This window comes from Apteryx rowi, unplaced genomic scaffold, assembly GCF_003343035.1.
Source record: "Apteryx rowi isolate R43461 unplaced genomic scaffold, aptRow1 scaffold_468, whole genome shotgun sequence".
Taxonomy (NCBI): Eukaryota; Metazoa; Chordata; class Aves; order Apterygiformes; family Apterygidae; genus Apteryx; species Apteryx rowi.
The window spans coordinates 363,434-385,157 of record NW_020450725.1 but is presented as its reverse complement, the minus strand read 5'-3'; the positions used below and the strand labels follow the sequence as shown (position 1 = coordinate 385,157).

Genomic DNA, 21,724 nt, shown 5'->3' with positions numbered 1-21,724 from the left:
AGCTTGCAGCTGCCACAGATTCTTCCTGGAAGACTTCTCAGAGCACCAGTGGCATGTTGATAGGAAAGCAAGAACAGATACTTGTCTTTTTCCCCCCGCTTTTCTCTTTATAGGATTGCAAGGGGAACAGATCATGGTAAAAACTGCATTCCTCACACAATACATAAAGCATAAAATAGTTACTATCACCATCATCTTTTCAAGAAGACAGCACAACAGTTGCAAAAGCATCAGAAACAGGAGCGACCAAACTGAATCCTTTTCATCCTGCCTACAAAGACCAAGATGTCCCCAGAAAGTCTGTGCCTGCACCCTCTCGAGAGCAGGTGATACCATCTCCCAAAAGGCACCACGTGTGCCTAGCGCATGCTACTGATGGCCGTATGTATAAGAACAGCAGGAAGAATATAGTGAGATAGCAGCTTGTTTCCAGCTCAGGATTACTGGTCACAGTGGCCTGGTATGGGGCTTCAAAGCTCTGGCTATACCATGCAGATGGACTATCACTCAAACTGTTACTGGTGTGCTAACAAGGAGGCAGCGAGTCCCTGGGTTGTCTTCCCTTTCCACCTGAACAACATGAGAAGCCAGAACACACTCACAGCTTCGAGGTACCTTCTGCTAACGGAGGAAACCCAACAAAATCAACCACAGCTTGCTTTGCCCCAGCAGATGAGCGCTCCATGTGCTCCTGATAAAATGTCACAATATTAAATACCCTTGGGAAACGCTTCCCAAGGGTAAGGCCTTCAGCACATATGTTTAAAAGGATTTATTTTTGCCACCACCTGCACAGTTCTAATTTAGTATCAGGCATAGTTATATACAGCACTAGAAAACTCATCCTAAAACGAATGTCTCTTGTAAAATTACTGCACCTAAAACACTGATCATATTTTATGTATGATCCACAGGAGTTCAGTGTCACCTTGCACAAATAAAATTGTTTATTCTATCTTTAATTATTATAGAACTTTGTAACCAAAGATCCATAAATATTTTGTCTTCTAATGATTCTTTACCTGTGGAATACAGAAGCTGAAAATTACCATACAGTTTTTGCAAAAAGATGGACTTAAACTCCAAATGAAATTAGCTTTATCCCAAATCATAGAACAAATCACTGGCAAAACTAGAAACAGAACCCAAAAGCACGGGGTTTATATACACCCACTTCTACCCCAGAACCACAGTCCAGCATCCTGATTCAGTTTTTAAATGTACAGTTGAATGCAAGCTAAACGCCCCTCTCAGGTAAGGCTGTGCTACACATTACTTCTGCAAGCCGTCAACTCAGGAAGAGGTCCATAGTTTCTGCTTTACTTTTTCATGGACCAGTAAATTAAAACCATACACCAAGAGAAGTATAAACTCACGTGTGTTTCTAGAATAATATTGAAATAGAAGAGTAATTACAGTATAAGCATAATTATGTTTTTGCCTTAACCACTCCAAGGCAATTGCAGTTTTAGTTGTGTTTGAACAATTATTCCATTATTATACCACCAGATGTCCCTAATCAACTATTACTCAAAGACTGACCCCATACGACAGAATTCATGACTGACAACATTATACAATTCATATAAGTTCTCCTCAAAGACATTGTCAATCAAATCATTTTTTCACTAACATTGAAAACCACAAGACATCCGAGTTACTCAAACATAAAATAATATTCCAAACATCAATTCATTCCTCCAAGAAACATGAGAAAGACTTCTAATACCTATTCTAATTACACATTTCAAGTCATTCCCATGCAATAAGTATTTGGTGTATCAAGACTTTATCAGTTATTCAGAGGTAGATCTGTGAGTCCCACTGCAAAACACACCAAAGTTAAATATGTGGTTTAATACAGAAGTAACTCTGAAGACACAGTTGCAACTTTTTCATACTAATGTTCTAATTTTTAGTTATAGTATAATAGTGCTATTTAAATTCTTAAACAGAACTTAAATTCATGTTGCTGGCTTTCTAAAATTTCTGCTGTAAAGTCATTATGCAAACTAGTAAGTACGTGAAAATACTGCACAAAAGAAATCTCCGCACTGACTCCAGACACTCTCCTTTTTTTTGGGGGAGGGGGGAGGAAGACTATGTCTAGGTAGCAGGGGGACATCACGTAGTCAGCAACTGGCTTCAAGGGAGACTGCTGACGAAGGTAAGGTATTACACTAGCCACATATGGTACATTTCATGAACACCTGGCCACTAATAACTGAACTAAGACTAATGATTTGCTTCATGCAGGCCACTACTAATTGGTAATAATAACTTTTACTCGATGCTTCATTGCTCAAGTGGTGAAAAGTCTGTACTCCACTGCTGACCCCCATGAGCCGTGCAAGCAGCAAAGCAGCGCGACAAAATGCACGTGCCACACATGTCAGATTCCCCTGAGAAGGGAAAAGCTCAGTAACGCATTATAGTGTTTAAGTTTTTTTAARTGGTATTCAAACTGGAAAATCTGAGATGCTGGCTCAGTTGTGCACCGTTAAAAGCACTCAGTGTGCTTCACCTTTCCTACCAGTCTCACCGCCCTGAACATCCTGGGAACACAAGCTCAAGCTCCAGGAAGGCACCGCTTTTTTGCCTAGCAAGCAATAATTTAAAGGGCACATAATCTGCTTACAGCTGCCCAGAGGAGAATTTTCCCATCGGAGGGGAATTTGCACCTGGTACAGAGCCAGCAGAGCCAGCGACTGGGCCAGCTGTCCCCGTCCAGTACGGGGTACCTGACAGCACAGCGAAACGCTCAGCCACCCTCCAGCTCCTAGTTGGCCAAAGCCGCAGTCAGAGTCGGAAGAGCAGCACAATCGAGGAGCCCAGCAATAACTTGGGGTTCTCCAAATTCCCCTGCTGAGACAATCTTGGCACATGAGTGAACAGGGTTGATTTTAATCGTGCATGTTTGGAACGTAAATAGAACTTAAGGCCACACACAGATTTATTTTTTGCATAAAGAAAACAGCAAAAGTGGAATACGGCCAAAGCTTGATACTAATATACTTCTAACAAGGCATGAACTCACTATAATTATTTGTGTTTGTGTACGTACAGAGGTGCCATACATGAGCCTATGCTGCTCTCCCTCCATCACGTGGGAAAGAGAAGTTCCCACACTGAACTGCAAGGCTGAATGCCAGCAATTATGTTTTGGGGAGTTTTATTAGTGTGCCTTGTCATAAGCCCTTCTAAAGATTTTCTCCATGACCAATTGATAGGCTTTGCGCAAGCAGTCTTCTGAGGAAGCAAGTTGGTTTTCACCCCCAGAATTCATAAGGGGAATGTAGCTCACAGCAACAGCACATGCCATGTTTAACAGCATTCCCATATTACTTATGTTATCCTTCAGGGTAAGAGCAAATTGGAAGCTCCTCTACAGAGCTCTCATTAGGGCCATGTGGGAAGGAAAAGCCCTGCAAGCACAGGCTGCGTTTGCCTATTCCCGCAGCACATCCTGCCCACGAGGATCGGGGAGGAGGGGAGAAGGCTCCCGAGCTAAGGCGCCGTGCCTGACTGCCGAGAGAAAACGCGGCTGTGTCTGAACACGCCAGCTACAACCCTCGCTGCTCAATCCCACGCTGTCAGGAATTAGGAGTTATCTGCTCGTCTCTGCGAGCTGCAGAGGATAATCCGTTTTCTGGAGTAGGCTATTGAGGGAGATGACTGTACCTTCCTGCCTTTGCTCTTCTATCCTTCATTCCCTGTCTTTTCCCCGTTGTTAATGTTCAACGGCAACAAAGTAGTCATTTTTCTGAGCTGCTCGCTGTAGCCATTTCTCTTTTCCTTCTTTCATTTATATCTCCCCCTTTGCTCTTCTACTCTTTCATCTCTCCAAATCTAATTTCTACTTTTTTGTACTGACTTTTTTTCCCCATTTGTCCTCTAAATGAAGACAAGAGCTCATTTTTCTCTCTTTTTTTCTTTTAAATCTCCTTCAGTACCTTCTCCATGCCTCCTCATGGTTTCATACTTTTCACCTTGCTGATCAAATGGATTGTGATGATGAGACTGAAAGGGCAGATTAAGCATCAGTGAAAAACAGGATTATAGAGAAAGTCAAGATTCCGGGACATAGGCGCAATCACTATGAATGGGAGAAATGGAAGAATTATTAATTCAAGCTTAGTTCTAGATTTTTTGAGACTAACTTGCTTATGTGGTGACTCTGAAATAAAATCACGTTTTGAAAATACTAGTTTTTCAAAAGGCTCTGGGACTAAAATAACCAATCGCAAAGCAGTTAGATCTTCCTCACAGATGTGACCATGTAGAAAAAAGTTATGTTAAAATGAAATACTTTAGCTCTCTGGATAACAAAAGAGCTAACCCAGTCAAGTGTGATAAGACAAAGGAAACCAAAATCAAAGATCTTTCACAAATGGCACTTCTAGCATTTTTCACACATCGGTTTTTAAGCAGAAAATATGATTTCTAAAAACTATGATTGAACAGTTCACTAAATCTACTTTTATTCTTTATTACTTAGTTTTAGTGAACTTTCCAACTATCTGAACAATAATTAGACCCTTCTCAGGGACCTAAGAAGGACATTGTCATTGTGCTAATAATAATGTCCAAATCCACTGAGCTATTAGTGGTTTATGACAAGGCTGCACAAAGGCATTTTGTTCTTCATTTAACCAAATCTCTGGGAAGCTGGATCCCAATAACCTTCATAAATTTGGTTATATATGACTTTTCTGAGTTCAGGGGCTACCCTAGACTTTCATAACAACTTGGAAAAGAACACTTTGCTCAGATATTTTCTTGTTAGAGATAAGCTCAAATCTGAAACTGCAGCACCAACATTGGAAGCAAGGAGGCATTTAGATGCGATTCTTTGGACCAAAACCCCTACTTGTAGTTGAGCAGCATCTTAACACAAAGGAGCTTCCTTTCTAGATCCACAACTGCACATGGCACAGGAGGTCAAAATATAAGAAATTTGCCATTAAATTGTTAGGTTACTTGGACACAGAAGATTCAATCAGATTTTCCTTCTTTTTTCTTTGATAATTTTTGTCATTTCATGGATAAGTTTCCATTTACACCTTATTAAAGATGTTAAAACTTGAATATCTCACAAAGACACCTTGCCCCCAAAAGAACAGACATATTTCAGACAATTGTGGTCCCTTGGCTACATGCACAAACCTTTTTGTCAATCMAGATAGACTAACGTAGCTCTCAGAGACATCAAGCAATCATCATATCAAGACATCTGGAAATGCTGCGAGAAAAAATAATCTGTTCCATTCCCCAGCTGCTGTTAACATTAACACTTTCCCCCTCATACCAAATCTAAGCCCTTCCTGCCTTCGTGCTACTTCTCCATACCCTATCTTTTCCCAAGATTGGGATTAGCTTCTCTTACTATTGTCTTCAAGAAGTTTTAACTGTCAGAGCACTCTGAATATGCAGTCCTGGCAGAGGCACGCTGGGGCTGACAAGCCTCCTTTAGAGGCACTGCTGAGATTGCTTCAGCAAAAAAACCTGCGGAAAATGGTTAATGCAGCCTGGCTGCGTGATGCAGATACCCTGGGCTGGCTCTGCTGCGGATCCTGAGAAATACATGTGGTCTGCGAGCGGGCTTCCCAGGTTATGCAGAAGCAGGAACAATCACCTGCTTTCCTCTCTCCCGCCACTTTGCCAGGAATGAGGCGGAAAACCTGACGGGACTCCTTCGCTTCCCCAAGGGTCAGAAAGGACAACCCAGGCAGCCAGACTGCATAACTGCAAAGAGAGAACCAGTGACAGTCACAGGCACAGAAAGTTTTATAACCGCCCTTGGAACTGGCTGAATGGGATCGTGAGGTACAACTTGTGATTTGGGCAGAGGAAGCCCACGGAGGCAAGTTTAAGATGAAGAAAGGACTTACAACCATACCTCCTTCTCTGCTGAATTAATCTTTTTCTGGATTAAACGTTTATTTTCTTTCCATCTTTACTCATAGGCCTTACCCATCCAGCCCAGGAGTATGAGAAAAGAAGTAATTATTAAAGGTGACATTAACAAAAATATCTAATCTTGTATCTATGGACAACACGTAACTTTCAGAAGACATGCTACAAATTAAATTTAAAAATAGCTGAAGTCAGAAAAGTTGTAGCTGAAACTCTTATAAAAATTGTACTTCAAACTATTAAATGTGTAATGCAGCCAGGATCAAAATGCAATGAAAAGTCTCATTGCCTGTGTTTCTAAATCAAATTGATAGTTTAATTTTGTGTGTTTAAATAGAAAGTGAAAGAAAGTATCCATGACATTTCTTTTAACTGTGCTTGAATTATAAAATGAACTTTTTAAAAGGCTACTTTTGTAACTAGTACATGCATTGAAAGTAAAACAATATTAAAAAAAAATTAGATGAGCAATGAAAGAGAAAGTTGAGACAACCTTCAGAGCGAAGGGCAAAAAAGAAGCACATCAGAGCACACTCTGTTTTCTTCTAGATCTATATTGAATGCAACATTTATAATATTTGGAAAAAAAGAGTGAATGGAGCTGGCAAACAGTACTGTCAACAGCCAACTATGGTCCCATTAAGCTTTCGCGTAAATCCAAAGAATTACATTTTTTAGAAAAATTCCGCAATTCTGGCAAGAATGTGACATTGCGGGCATAAAGAAAGCTGTTTACATTTAAGTTAAATTACAATACCCGATTCAGACCTGTGAACCAAAGCTGTTATCAATCAACACTTCACGTCTGATTGCTAATCAAGTTTTGTGTGCTACTGCCAGACCGGAAATCAGATTTCTAGTGACGTTAATTACCCTGCTACTTACACCTCTCTCATTTTAGGGATTTCGTGAGGGGGATTATTACTTCCTGAAATGTGCATTTTTAAATAAATAGGATTTCTCTCAGATTAAAAGATCTTCCAAAACAAAACAAAACAAAACAAATGATTATTTTAGCTGTATGAAACCCTTCTCTTTCTTTGTACAACAGCAGTTAACGGTGCTGTGGTCTCCGAAGCTGGCATTTGAAGCACGCAATTTTCTAAAGCAGCCATGGCCACACTCCATTTTCAAAATCCTTTACCGAAGTCCCTGTCTCGCACGGCTAACAGAAGAAGCCAAGACTAATTAAGAAAGAATATGTAAAATCACCAATGAAACACACAAAATGCTCCCAAAATTATGAAAAAAAATATTTTGTAATCATGCAACATGAAAAGCTTTCTGCAATTAAGTAACTTAGTGAAAGAACACGGTATTCATGAAAATAACTTTCCAAAACAAAATTATTGCTGAGTTGAGCAGTGTTGATATCATTGTTTAATTTTTATGATATTAATAAAATCTCAAACAATTATTATGTTCTGTAAATATACAAGCTCTGTGTTTAAAACTACTATGCAGTGAAGGCATCAAAGTGGTGCCCATTACACTGAGAGTGCCACCACATTTGGAGCTCTTCACTGCGTCCCAGTTCTTGAATTCTCCAGGTTTCATGGAATTATCAACTTTCTTTATTTTGCTTGCTAACAAGGTAATTTCTAGTCTCGCCAAGATGCAAAGAATGAACACATGACTTAAATACAGTTAAGGAAATCAGAAGCCATAAGTTCAGTGCATATGTGCTGAGATCTCACAATGTTTAGCTAGTCAGACAATCTCTGGAGAATGCAGGAGGCTCTGTATACAGAGCTGTGGACACTTGATAACCTCTTTGGACTCACACATAGGAGAAAAAATAAAATCAGAATAAAGATTCATCAAAGCTGGAAGAAATATCAGCCCCGTTTTCCAAGCTGGGTAAGTAAGATACTTCACAGGGGTATTATAATAAGCATTTATTGTATTTCTCTCAGAGAACACTGAAATTAAACCTGGCAGCTGGGAGAATGCATCCACTTCATACCACCAGTATCAACAGCATATACTCTTACTATACCACTGAGAAGTAACGTTAAAAAAAAAAACAACAACAAAAAAAAGCTTTTGCTGCTTTTCTAACCCAGTCTATATATACAAATTATATTTTGTGGTTCTCCAGTGCCATGACAGCAATATGCTAAATATACCCATAATTACATGGTTTTCCATTTCTGGACTGTTTCATCAAAATATACATCTACATGCTAGTGAAGCGTCTTTTCCTAAAACATATGATTAATCAAGTATTTAATGTCTACTGATCAGATTTCAGCACAGTGCCAGTGTTGCCAAGGGCATTTAATACTGGGAATGGGGCTTTTGACTTTAAACTATACCTTGTTCTCTCTCCACCCATTTTCACATAAAGGCCAAGACTTAAATCCAGGAAACTCAAAAGTTCACAAAAGACACCAATCACAACAGTTTAGAGAGACTTAGGTAGACTCTGGGCTGTGTGAATCTGCGCTTTGTCCCTCCCATGAAAACCAAAATCCATAAAAATTAAGTAGTTTAAAAAAAGACACTCCCTGTTCCTTCCAGAAGTTATCCAGAAGTATAATGATATACCATGTTAATGCAACTTTAAGAGCTAGAGGTAATGTTTACTTAACAGGAATATGACACAAGTAGAGAAAGCAAAAGGTATTGTGTTGGGAGGGTTTGTCTGCAAGCAGAAAACATTTAAAGGGAATGATGAAGTTAGTCAGAAGTCTTACAGGAAAGGAGTAAGTACAGCTTGGGATATGGGTAAAATTAGAGGCTCTCAGGATTTCTTGAAGTCCTGTTATTCTATGTAGAGACAGCCTAGCCCCAGAAAAGTTTAAATAATGTTTAACCTAGATGCTCTCAAATATCCAAAGTTTAAAACAGCTACAAAATCGAAGCCGATTATTAAGGAAGGAAAAGTGGAGATCCTCTGCAGATCTCTCTGTGTTCAGTAGCATCCTAATACCAGAGGCATATCACAGAGGCGAGTGAGGGTCCAGAGGAGACCCTCACTCTGAAATGCAGCGCTCTGAAGGTGCGATTCTACTGAGCTCATCCTCCAACTCCCTCCACTGGGAAAAGCCTCAAAGAAACACCAAATGACAGCAAGAAAAAAAAAAAGGTTTGACCAAAGGTAGATCTTAACTTTGAATTTTGTTGTTTCTCGTAAGAATTTGGTTTCACTTCTAATACTGTAGTCAAAAATGTAAACCTTTGTGCTCCTAGAATAAAATTTGTGATGTCTCCGTTTTAAATTTAGAAAACACAAAGAGCAGTGACAGACATCGTCAGCAAGCTCAGTGTACTTTGCCGTCCCTGAAAATATGAAGTCAAAACGGTGCAGCAGACAAACCTTCACAGGACTGCAGTCCCTAGCAAGCCTGGGAACTGAAGGTGTTGGATTATGTTTCTTATTTAAAAATAAACCTTTTGCAGCTTAACTTCAAGTATGAAGACATGAAGAAAAAGTCTACCTAAGTGATACCCAGTGCCCCACAGCAATGGGCCAGCAGAAGACACACAACCAGGAAAATAAATCCAGATGATCCCAGTACACACCAGGTGACACAACTGACTCCTTTTGGATGCACAACAGAGGAACAGACATAGGAGGGCCAAAAGCACGTCTACCACTATTCTTATGCATTTGATAGAAACGAACAGCTAATAGGAATTAACTGTTCTACTTGTTCATGCCAGGCGCTGTTTCCAAAGTCAACATTTCATAAGAAATAATGTCAACCATGACTTATAGATCCAGGATTACGAGCACAACGTGGGCTGCCTTCGCATCCAGCCAGGTGAAGCAGGCCACCCTTTTGCCGTGCGCTGTCTTCTTTGGAGCTCTTCAGCAGGCATTTCATGCCCCAGTCTGGCTTTTTATAAGGCTTCAGTAAAAACAAACAATAAACAAGCAGACAAACAAACAGGAATTTCCAGTGACAAATCTCTTTAATTCCCTTAGAGGCACCAAGATGTAGCCAGCTAGAGAGCGTGCAACATGCAAAGGCAAGTTTTGGCCCACTGTACCTGCTAATACGACACATTTTAGTAGGAAAGGAAGAAAATCAGTGGACAAAAGATTTGCACCAAGAACTATTCTTTCACCTCTAACAGCTCTCCAATGAAAAAGTAAGTTCAGTTTACAGTAATATCCAGGACCTTTGGACTACTTTCTTCAGGGGATTATATTTCTCCATTCATCTGTCCCTGAGCCAGAACATGTCCTTTTTCTAACTGCACCTGATGTTGACTCACAGACCACTCTGGATGCTGCAAAGCCATGAAAACAGATTAGACAAGACTGATTAATTTTCAATTTGCGGTAATTAGCTGGAGACAAATGCAAGTTTTCATGACATGTTCTTGGCCTCTTTTTATGATTTTAACGTACTCATCAATGTTATGTAAACAGTTTTACAAACCTCATGTAGCAGATGCCGATTCTTGGACCTCTACCATTTCAAGTGTTTATTATAAAGTTATAAAGCGTAATTCATGCAGAAGCCAACTGTGGAAAAAATTACTACGGCTTCAAAATACCACTTGTAACCCATCAAGAAACTACAGTGATAGCTGAACATTAGTACAGCGATCACAATTCAACAAAATTATGCTAAAAGCTATGCAAGTTATGCAAACTATGCAGTAACTACCAGTCATGTGGTCATTAGGTCTATCAATTAAAGTTAAACTTTTATTCATTATTTACCACAGGCTGCTGGTGTACAATATTTCTAAAAGTATCATTATACATCTTTCACACACAAGATCTTAATAGTAGAAGGTAAGAAATATATGTACTGGTGAAAGCAGAAGGAATTAAAGGTTTATGAAATTAAGTAAATGTATGTATGTGCAGATTGATGATGAATTTAAATATATACTCACTCAGTTTTTAAATACTCATTTTAAAATAACTTCTGGAAAAAATGCTCTTCTGAAAAGAGCCTATTAGAACTTTAATTAATGAAGAGCTGACGTTCTGAAAAAAAATGTGAAGAAGCCATGTTTTGAAACGATGTGTTTCAGCCCAAAATGCTGAGAATAAGGAAAGGATTCATGGAAAGGATTAGGATGTTACAAATCATATGGAACATATGAATAGGAGTCTGTTTCTGCGTATCAATAGGGGTTTAATTTCTGAATGAGAAGCTTAAGTTAGGGCACATTCTTTTGTGAAACATTCCACGGGTTTCCTAGCATACCCAGACTTGGTAACATCCTGAATTCTAGCTTTACTCAATAGGTTCTTGTAAATCTGCTACAAATACTTCAATTAATGCTTAAAACAGTAAAAGATTGGAACTGATTCCAGAGGGAGATAATGGAAGTAGAAATGAAGTTAATATAGGATAAAAATGAAAGTCTCTTGTACTACAAAACAAAAAAAAAAAGCGTATCAAGAAGAACTGATTACAACTTCTCAAGCTGTGAAATACACATCTTAACCACATCCGCTTGCCACTCTAGCTGCTATCTGAAACCAAGATTTTCCAAGGAAGGAAAGAAAAAAAAAATAAAAATCCTTGAACAGCTGGAACCCATCCTGGAGATACAAAATAAATCACTTGCGAGTGAATTCCACACTCAAAAGCTCTAATCAGTCCTCTCTGCAAGCAACAAAACAAACAAAAACCAGAAAGGACGTTACCATCCCTGGTAACTAGTGTATACTAATTGCATGGCATCGGGACAATCTCAGTGGGAAAGCAGGGACCGAAGAGAATTGCCTGATAAATCTACTACTCTCAAACACTCCTCACAGTATTCTTGCCCCTTTAAGGTCACAACCTTTTGCTCTCAAGTCACCCATGCAAAGGGGGATAAAGAGATTTACCTCATTCTGTTAAATCCTTGTAGTTATTTGTTACAGTTTTAAGAAATAACACATTACATACACAGCATTTTGGTGAACGATGCATACCCCTTTCAAATGAAAATTGACAAAAATGGACAAAATTCAAAAAGCAAATTGTACACCTTTAAGGTAGCCCCAAACTTTTTAAGTTTAGCTACTTTTATTTTTAGCTGGTAAGAATTCTGTTTAGTAGACAAATTAGATATAATATTCTTCCATAATTCTTAAACTAAACAAATGTGAATAATTTCACCATAGAAGAACATTAGAAACCTATTTAAAGCTTAACCCTACAACAAAGACATGAAAAACACCTACTGAGCACAACTGAGCATGAAAAACAGAGTGCTATCAGAAAGCAGCATAGTCAAAAATAAGTCTATTAACATTGTTTTTATTCTCAAGTTTCCACAGGAAAAACAGTTTGCTGTTAAATGTAATATTTCTTTTATGGTGTAATTTGACTGAAATTTGCCAAATGCACTGTATAAAAATGATTACCTCATCTAATGAATCACTTTTCATCCACATACCTTTAAATACTGTGAAGCTTTTGTTCTAGAGAAAAAAATCGGTTCTGCGTTGTTGATTTATCTGTGAAGGGTGGATTTGGGATGTTTCAGGTTTTTGCTTTTTTGTATTCATTTGTTATTTTAAGTATAAGCCGTTATAAATATATTTTAAAAATAAGTGCATTTGTATCTTGCAGACAACATAACACAGCAACCTGCGATGAATGTATTTCATGATGTGCTTGCAACAGATTGAAAGATGGAACGTAGTCAAGTGAGCTCAGGGGAAAAAAGTCCCACTTCTGGGCCACAATATCAGAGCTCTGGACTTCATGGGGGAATACGTTTCAGTTGTATTTCTAGTTTGTATATTTTCAACTACTAATGGTGAGGTCTATACCCCTAGAGACGTGTCCTCTCTTCAAGTGCCCTGTCTGGCAGCACAGACAGAAGTATCTAAACTGACAGTTTGAGAAGATAAAATAACCAATGGCTTACTCATTCATGCCAAAGCCTACTAGAGTATTTTCATTAATGCTGTCCTCGTTCTCAGAGTCATCCTCCATCTGAATGTGCCTGAGCAGGTTATGCACAGGAAAGTTTAGCTGACAGGCAGAGCAGTAAGTTTATTGTAAGTAATTTGCACATGCACAATGAGTAGCCTCAATACTTTCTGCACTGTTTCAGAAAAAGTCCTCGTAGCTTTTGAAGTTTATAATGTGGACACAATCACACTATTTACATGGTCTTCTCCAGAAGACATCCTCAAAAATGTTGTGCATTCCTATTTTCAGTGCACATAAGTGGCTTCTTGAGGTGGAAGTAATGCTGATGTCTAGCAGACTCATGGACCCGCTCTGTGGAAACCTGATAAAGCAGCACATGGCTTGAAGCTCCAGAACATCTGTGTGGCCAAATAACAGAGGCTCCTTGGCACCCTTGTCTGCATTTCAATTTGGTCCTATACATTCAGCTCTTTCTTGACGGAGTTGTTTCATCTTCTCTTACCTAGACTATGTCCCAGACTCTGTCTAGCAAATGAGAAACACTAGTTGCAGAACTCACTTCCCCACATGCTCCCACATAAGAGCARTGCAAGGGCATCAACGTGCAAGAGGGACTCCACAATTTGACATGGTCAAAGAAGAGCAGTGAGTAACTGTTCTGCTACATTAAACCTTCTGGTCTGGTGTTACAGGTTTCCAGCCATCAAGAAGCTGCAAGGAATAGGAGAAAGCGCACTCAAGAGTTACTGGTCATCTTGTATTATGAAGCTGTAGAGACAGATGAAGGAGAAAAAATGTCCTTTACTTTCTCCTCTCGCTTTTATTTTGCACTCCAGAGGAYTCAGGTTCTCTCACAGGACATCAGTGCTGCCCAATTTTTTTGAAGTTTGTATACAAAGCTTTTTCATTGTCCCATTGATGAACCCCGTTCTGTTTAGTTCACGGAATTTGCATGGTTGCAAGAAGTAACTTAAATGCAAAATTGATGTTGAAATTCTATTTCAAATTAATGTAAAAATAATATTAATCAACTCCATGCCCCAAAACATCATACTTATACATAAAAGTATCCCAAAATTTTTTATACCAGGTATTTCCCTGTGAAATACCATTATTTATTCATTCCCTGATCAAAATCTGAAAACAAAAATAAAAAAAATCTGAGTTCAGTAAATGATACCTCCCACCACTAAATACATCCACAGCATGTTTCTCTTATATTTAAACAAAACTGAACTATATTCTTTTAAAGAAGATCACATCAGCATCACTGACAACAGCAAAAAGGACTGCTCTCTTTTATCTCTCCCCTGTGTCAATACAGGGAAGACTGATTTGAAGCAACGACTTCTCAGTCCCACCCCCCTTCTGCAACTGCTTCTCTTACAGCCCCCTGATTAGATGCAGGGTTTAAGAAGTAAAGACAAACTCAGGTGTGCTTTCAGTACTGGGTTCAGCTTCAATTTAAGAAAGAAATATTTATTCATCAATGCAAATAAAAATAGAATAGCAATTTTTGTTTGTTTTTAATGAAGTTGAATGTTTTCAATGAAAGGATGGGACAATGCTTGAATTACTCTGGCATGCTGAGTCTGCTGTATGCTTTTATTTTCCTGTACAACCGAGATACTGATTATCTGCATACCAACAGCATTTTATTGCTATTTAGTTAACTTGCTAGCATGTCAAAGCAACTGATTAATTTCTCCTCTCCATTTATGCTTCTTTATAAAGGAATTTTCCCGTTTCCATTTATAGAAAAAAAAAACAAAAAGAAATATTGAAAAGGGTGTGCACAGTTATGCCTTTTAAGAGACAAAAAACCTCCTAAGAGTTTAAAAAAAAAAAAAATCAAGCATCTAAAATGGCATTTATTAACAATAAAACAAGTTCTTGACCATTTTGATAATCCACATTCAACTTCTCTAGGTACAGAAATACAATGGCAGAATGGCAGAACTGTTTAAACATGCTAACGTTACAGAAATAAGTTTTGCTTTTCTCATTAATAGTTACAGCAACAAATTGTTCCAGGAGCAAACAAATCTATCAGGCCTGATTTCCCAGCAATCTGCACAACACACACGGTCCATAAGCGTAACACCCTTGCGCGCTCTCTACAGTCTAATAAGGACCGAGCTCACCCTGGAGCCTGCGGTCACTAGTATATCCGTCTTGTCTACACAGCTGCTTAATTTCAAGAAAAATGCAGAACTTTCTGTATCTTGGAGACTTTTACACTTTTGCAAATACGACCAAAACAGGCTACTGGGTGCAAAGGTTATTAGGAAGGAGACTGGCAGAAACATAAGACAGTGCCGTTGCCTAAGTCTCTCTTCGTTAGGAAACCAGGCTAAAAATGGCTGCGAGTTTAGGATTTCACTTGACAAATGTACATGAAGTTTTGCAGTTATCCTCTCTGACAGAAATTACATCTGTTAAAAGACTAACGCGAAAAAGATACACTTAAGAAAAATATACTCTCTCTGCATCTTATCTTTTTCAYGTCTTGTCATCTATTTTTTTTGGAAAGTTTCTATTAACATATGTTCACAATATGATTTTCAGAAGTTGCATATTAAATTCAATACATTATATTTTGAAATTGAGACTCTCATAAATCTTGTTTTACTCCTTTATTTCCCAGACTGCCTCATGCTGCAGGCCCAGAGCAGCTTAATTTTAAATCCAACAGTGAAACTGAAAATTATACTATTTGCCTCTTAAAATTCATTAAATGAGCACGCAGTCTTTTAAAACTTACATGACATTTTTTATAAACAGATATACCACAACCACAGTGACCCTTCATAACAATGTGTCTCCTCTTTTCTGAAACATTCAAGCAAACACTACAAAATGATTGTACTAAGCAATACAGAATTGCGATAGCAATTGCAATAGCTTTTTTCACTATTTCCTAAATCAGCGCACTGCTTCAGTGTATACAATAATTTGAGCTGTAAGTACTTTACCAAAGAAAAAAAACCAAAACCCCACACTGTGTACACAAAATACTAACTATGGACCTAAACATAAACTATCTACATTATATAAATTCCTCTGAAGTCCTTACCCTTCTCACTTCCCAATGTCAGTTAAAAAATTACAGCATTGCACTAGCATGCTCATCAACATCTGCATGTATACGTTCATGTCCATATATCCAGAAAGAATGATTCACTTTACTGGCAAAGATGTACTTATTTCTACTGCTACTGGATTGGTACCAAATAACGTTAGAAACTATGACAGAAAAGAAAATTTGCTACGTTTGATGCCACTCCTTGTCTACGTTGATTGCAAACACATTCATCCAACGTTAGATTAGCTGAGAAAGAGCATGTTAGCTACTGTAGCACTAACTACAAAGTCACAATATGAAAGGAAACATTTTGAAGAACATTTTCCAGATGTTCCACTGCAGATAATTGCAGAATAAAATAGAAATCTAGGTGACACAGTAAAGCATTAAGATTTGGGATATTCACATTTTCCTCATCTTTAAATGAGGTTGCTACATGACAGAAACATACTTTTTTTTTTTTTCTGTTGATCCTTGAATAGCAGCTTTTTAAATGGAGAATACATAGTGTTTAATTCTATCATCCCATATGGCATCTCAGACAGGTGTGGAGCTTGACTGAATTTTCCTAAATTCCTTCATGGACACTGAATCCTCAGTACCAATCCTCACCAGCAAAATTTCTGTTAGATGATTGCCCAGATGGTGACTACATGCAGACGTGGCTGCAAAGAGACTCTGTTGCAAGATCATGCCCTTTTTTCTTCTTGAGCGACACACTCCAAGTGTAACTATCTCAAGAGTAAATAAATTTTATTCTCAGCAAGGTACACCACATTTCTGTTAGGCAAATCTTTGCTGTGACATTACCCAAGAAATTCAGAAGGTTTACTCACTGAGAAGACTTTCTTTAAAGAAGGTACAAACAGAAAGGGGCATGAAAAGATAAGGTCTTCCTTTTCTGAAAGCATTATATCCAGCTGGACACAGGCAGGCAACTCAAGACTATTTTGAATCCATTTAGATTTAAGAGACATAAAGCCTGACTTCAGATCTGGGTGGTCTATGTAATGTCCAAGAATATAGGAACTAACTCATCTTCAAACTTTTTCTGTTTTCTTTTCCTCAGATAATAAATTATGTCCATTTTTGCAACAGAATAACAGGACAGTATCTGACAATAATGTTCCTATACATATACTCCTAGTTATATCACCTATATCCATGTGTCTCTTCAATTCAAAACAGTGGTATCCCTTTATTAAAAACATTATTGTAACTTGAAGAGCTGATAAAAAGTTGGAAAGCCCTGTTTTTACACAACCTCATAAATTGATCCAAAAACTAATTTTAACCATGCCTTAAAAAAAAGAGGTAAATGTCAGTTCTCAATTTATGAAATTCGTTGCGAGAGAGGCGTGGATTACATTTTTTGGCCAGAACTGTGCTGAAGCCAGGAGAAATCTGAAAAAAGCAGTCTTAAAATCCTGCCCTGATTGCCATCTATAGGAAAAAAAAAAAAAGAGTGCCTGACTTGAATTACGGATCTCAAACGGTATTCAGGGCTTAGCCACCTTAAAACCTGAGGCAGCACAAAGGCCAAGAAAGTCTTGATATAAGTAAGCAGAAAACACCTATAAAACTGAGCACTGCCATACATTGCTGAAGAAACCAATCCRCTATCTTCTGAAAAAAAAATTAATAACAACAACAATAATTCTGTGACAAAATCAGGTTTTCAGTAAAATGAACACCTGTATAAACTGTTAAAAATCTTTACAGCACATCTATCTTAATCTACATTCCATGAATTCTGTAACCTATCATCAATATTTAGGCATTTCAGTTGCATCCAATCTTGATAAGTCATACAATACTTCTGAGTACACATCTCATAAATGCACCAATTAGTCTGAGTTTTTGTTTTATATTCCCTAGCTCCCAACTATATCTGATTTTTACACAGGGATACATTAATTGTTCAGCACCTATGAAGTACTGATGGAATACTTTGCTTTCCTATATTACTGAGTGATACAACTAAAAGATATTTGAATACTAAATGTGCTATGTAAAGTAAATTTAACTTACTGAGACCAAAATCCATAGCATGTCAGCTTTAACTTTGTAGTAAGCATCCATATTAATCAATTAAAAACCATGCATCCCCACATGGGCCAAATAGTACATTTAAAGAAACAGTCACAGTCACCTATTTGGGAAAAAAATGGCATAGAGTTGGGGGCAGAATTAATCGAAAACCCTACGTCAGACCCAAGTCTGGCATCAACATATGTATACAGTTAACCTGAATCTTTCCACCATTCACTAACAGAATACAATTTTGAGTGGTCAACCCAAATTGACTAGAACATCATTTGTTAATATGACAGACACCCACAACACCTATCAATAGATATCCACAATATATATCAAGCAATAGTACTGCTAGATATCCAACAATTCATGTAATTGCCACAGACCAGAACAGGAAACACAAAATGTTCTGTGACAAATGGGACTCCAATGCAGCCTAAATTCAGAACAACATTTGCTGACCACACTCATTTCTCCAACACTGAGGAATTTCCCAAACCTGAAATGACCAGGAGGGCCTATTAGCTCCAAAGCGGTTCCGCAGCAGCAATACTTTCACATGGTATTCTCTGTACTTTCTCAACGTACAACAACTAGGTTTTTAAGAACTTTTAATGTTTTCTCCCAATCATCTTTTCCCCTTTCTTCTTTCCTTCCCTCCCTTTCCCCATTTCACAAGTCACATCTATGGACTTCTTGGTAACCTGTCACTTTTTAATAGGTAGCACATCAATTTGAAGATCCCTTTTACAGTTTTTCAAGAGAGGGTGACTCATATGTCTCAATCAACATGTACAAATATCTGAAGGCAGGCTGTAAAGAGGATGGGGCCAGACTCTTAGTGGTGCCCAGCAATAGGACGCGAGGCAATGGGCACAAACTGAAACACAGGCAGTTCTGTCTGAACATGAGGAAAAGCTTCTTTACTGTGAGGGTGACAGAGCACTGGAACAGGTTACCCAGAGAGGTTGTGGAGCCTCCTTSCTTGGAGATATTCAAATGCTGTCTGGACACAATCCTGGGCAACGTGCTCTAGGTGACCCTACTTGAGCCGGGAGGTTGGACTAGAAGATCTCCCGAGGTCCCTTCCAACCTCAACCATTCTGTGATTCTAAATTTCTGACCAAAGCTGACCAACTGTACCTCCAACCACACGTAGACTTGTTTACACATTATGAGGCCTCACTGCGTTGGAGAGAGGCCAACACATCTGAAGAATGTTCCTACTTCTTATATCTACAGCAGATCTATGTGGATTTGGTTTGCAACTTTATAAGGCACACTGTGCTTCAGAAGTGCTTCTAAATTTGCCACTACAGTTCTGAGGTCATTATTTAAGCAAGATTTCCATGCCTTTCTACAAGTACAGAGACAACCACTTGTTAACTAGCAGAAATGAAGTACATAAGAACAAGCATTTTAAAGAAAAATGATTTTTTTTTTTGAAATTATAGTTTATATGGTAGTTTGACACATGTTTCTCCCTGGACTATACCATCACCCTCTTTCCATATTATATCAAGATTTTGCATATGCATACAAATGAGGTTGGAGGAGCTCATTCTACCTTCCATGCTCTTGGGTGAGGGCAGGTAGGATGCAGAACATCTGTGGTGCAGGCATGACTCTGATGGGCACTACTCGTTCAACCATCCAATTTTACAAGCACGCAACCAGTGCTTACAAGCAGCGAGATCCCTATGCTGAGCTTCTGTGCACAGCTTCTTTAAGGATTTTTCTGGAAGTACGTTCTAGCACTGACAGTTTTTAAGTCAATGAAGGAACCAGACCTCTTGTGGGGGAGGAAGATGGAGGTAGGGGAGGTTAGTCACCCATAATTTGTACTCAGTTGCCAGGCCTCCAGCTGGGTTAAGCATTGCGTGACAGACTTGAAATCCCAATCAAGTCCTTGATTTACGTTTTGGCATCCTTTAACAGCATTTCTCAGCAGGACTAGATGAATCATCGATCTGTTCCAGTACAATAATTTCTATGTATGTTCATAACCTTGGAACAATCTATATAAAATATGAGCACACATTTAGTTAGCACGGTGTTCAGCCAGATAAATTTCACAGTCATTAATGCTGAATTTTATTTAAGTTGTTCAGTTACATTGATGATGTCTACTTTTGTGTGCATCTTTAAAATAAAACTCATTTTGGAAAAAAAAAAAAAAATCTCCTTAGTCTGAATTTAAGCTTTTCTTGAGATAAGTATTTCACCAATAAATTTTATTAGTCAATGTTACTCACAAAAATCCTTGACTTCAGAAAAGTTTGGTCTAAAGTGATGTATAATAAGTGTAGCAAGAGAGATAGCCCTTGAATAATTTTTCTGAATTCTGCCTGAACCAAACTCAACTGCACCAGACAAACAGAAAGACAACTCAGATGCAAATGGAAATAACAACAACAGACAAAACTTGGAGAGCTCTTGAATAAATCTCTACCATTGCAGAGTCAGGAGTTCACTAAGATCACCATCATCTTAGCTTGAAAACCAAGGAAAAAAAAGACTTGAAATGGGCTAAAAAAATTTCCTTTTATTCTCTACAACAGAAAACCTCCATCCGGTGTTCTTCGTGAAGGGAGGAGACCTTTAGCATTTAAGAGGCTCAGGACAGACTGACTATCTCCTTAAAGAGTTTTACAGACTGTTTTCTGACCCTGCAACTTGTAAAGGCCGAGGAGCCCGAGGAGCTCCAAAGCTCCCACTAACACCTAATGGCCCCCCGGCCGTGCGTGAAYGCGCCGGGTGCTGAGGAACGAGTGCAGGCGGACCCCTGCTTTGCAACTGCCACCGTCAGGAGCCTGGAGACACTGCGTTCACAGCCCTGCCTTCCCTCTCCCCCAATGGCTGTAACTCGCAGCCTGGGTTTGTCCTACTAAAAGACTGAGTTTATCCTCCTAAAGGAGGAAGGAAACGAGTTACTACCTCTGGAGACTGATGGAGAGAAGTTAAGCAGTAGAGTATGCCTACCACATACTTGTGTTATCTATCCAGCGCTCCTTTTACTGAGCCAATTCCTACTTATTCCCAAAAGCAGAGATCCACCCAGTTGGACAAGCCCCGTTCCTGGGTTTTGCTTTTCTTAAAATGGAATTTTAGGGTGAAATCAATGCGTATAGTTCAATTTCTGGAACCATTTCATGTCTCATATACTAACTTAACCCTGTTCAAGCAATTTCAGGCAATTACTGTAAGAGAAAAGACAGACTTGTGGAAGCCTAACAATTAGCTGACTACAGAAAATATTTTACATAAGGCAAATGTGTCGTCTTCCTGTATATATCTGAGTACACCTGAGCTTTTATAACATGTTACTTAAGAAACATTCATTATGCAATTATATAAATGAATATGTGACATTACTGAGTCTTGCTCAAAGTGGGGGACACACACACATTATCAGTTCTTACCTGAAAGTGAAAGACAAGCAGTTTGTGAATTTTTGTTAGCTACCTGTATCTCCCTCTATATAGCTATGTAGAGAGAGAGAGATGTACATATATAGATACATCAGAAAACATATTAGATTTTTATAGCTTAAGCACCTAATTCCCGAGCATCACTTCTGACACATCACGTAAAATAATTCAGATAATATACCACTTAGAGTGTTTATCTGCTCTTCCTACAAACTACTGCAAAGACTACATTAACCGAAAGGAAAAAGAAAATAATCCTCATCTTTCATCCCCTGCTCCCCCTCCTTTTTTTGTTTTTAGCATAAGCAATCAGAAAGAAAAAAAATCTTAAAAACTAAGGAAACTTCACCATACAGGCACAACATCAGATACTCAAAAAAGGAATCTCCTATTAACTCTTTAAAAGG

At 38.5% G+C, this 21,724-nt stretch overlaps 1 protein-coding gene across 1 annotated transcript in view; it reads right to left on the bottom strand.

Annotated features, from left to right (window-relative positions):
- TMEM135 (transmembrane protein 135) overlaps nt 1-21,724 on the bottom strand; it is a 191,596-nt gene that overhangs the window by 23,222 nt on the left and 146,650 nt on the right. The window lies entirely within an intron of this gene.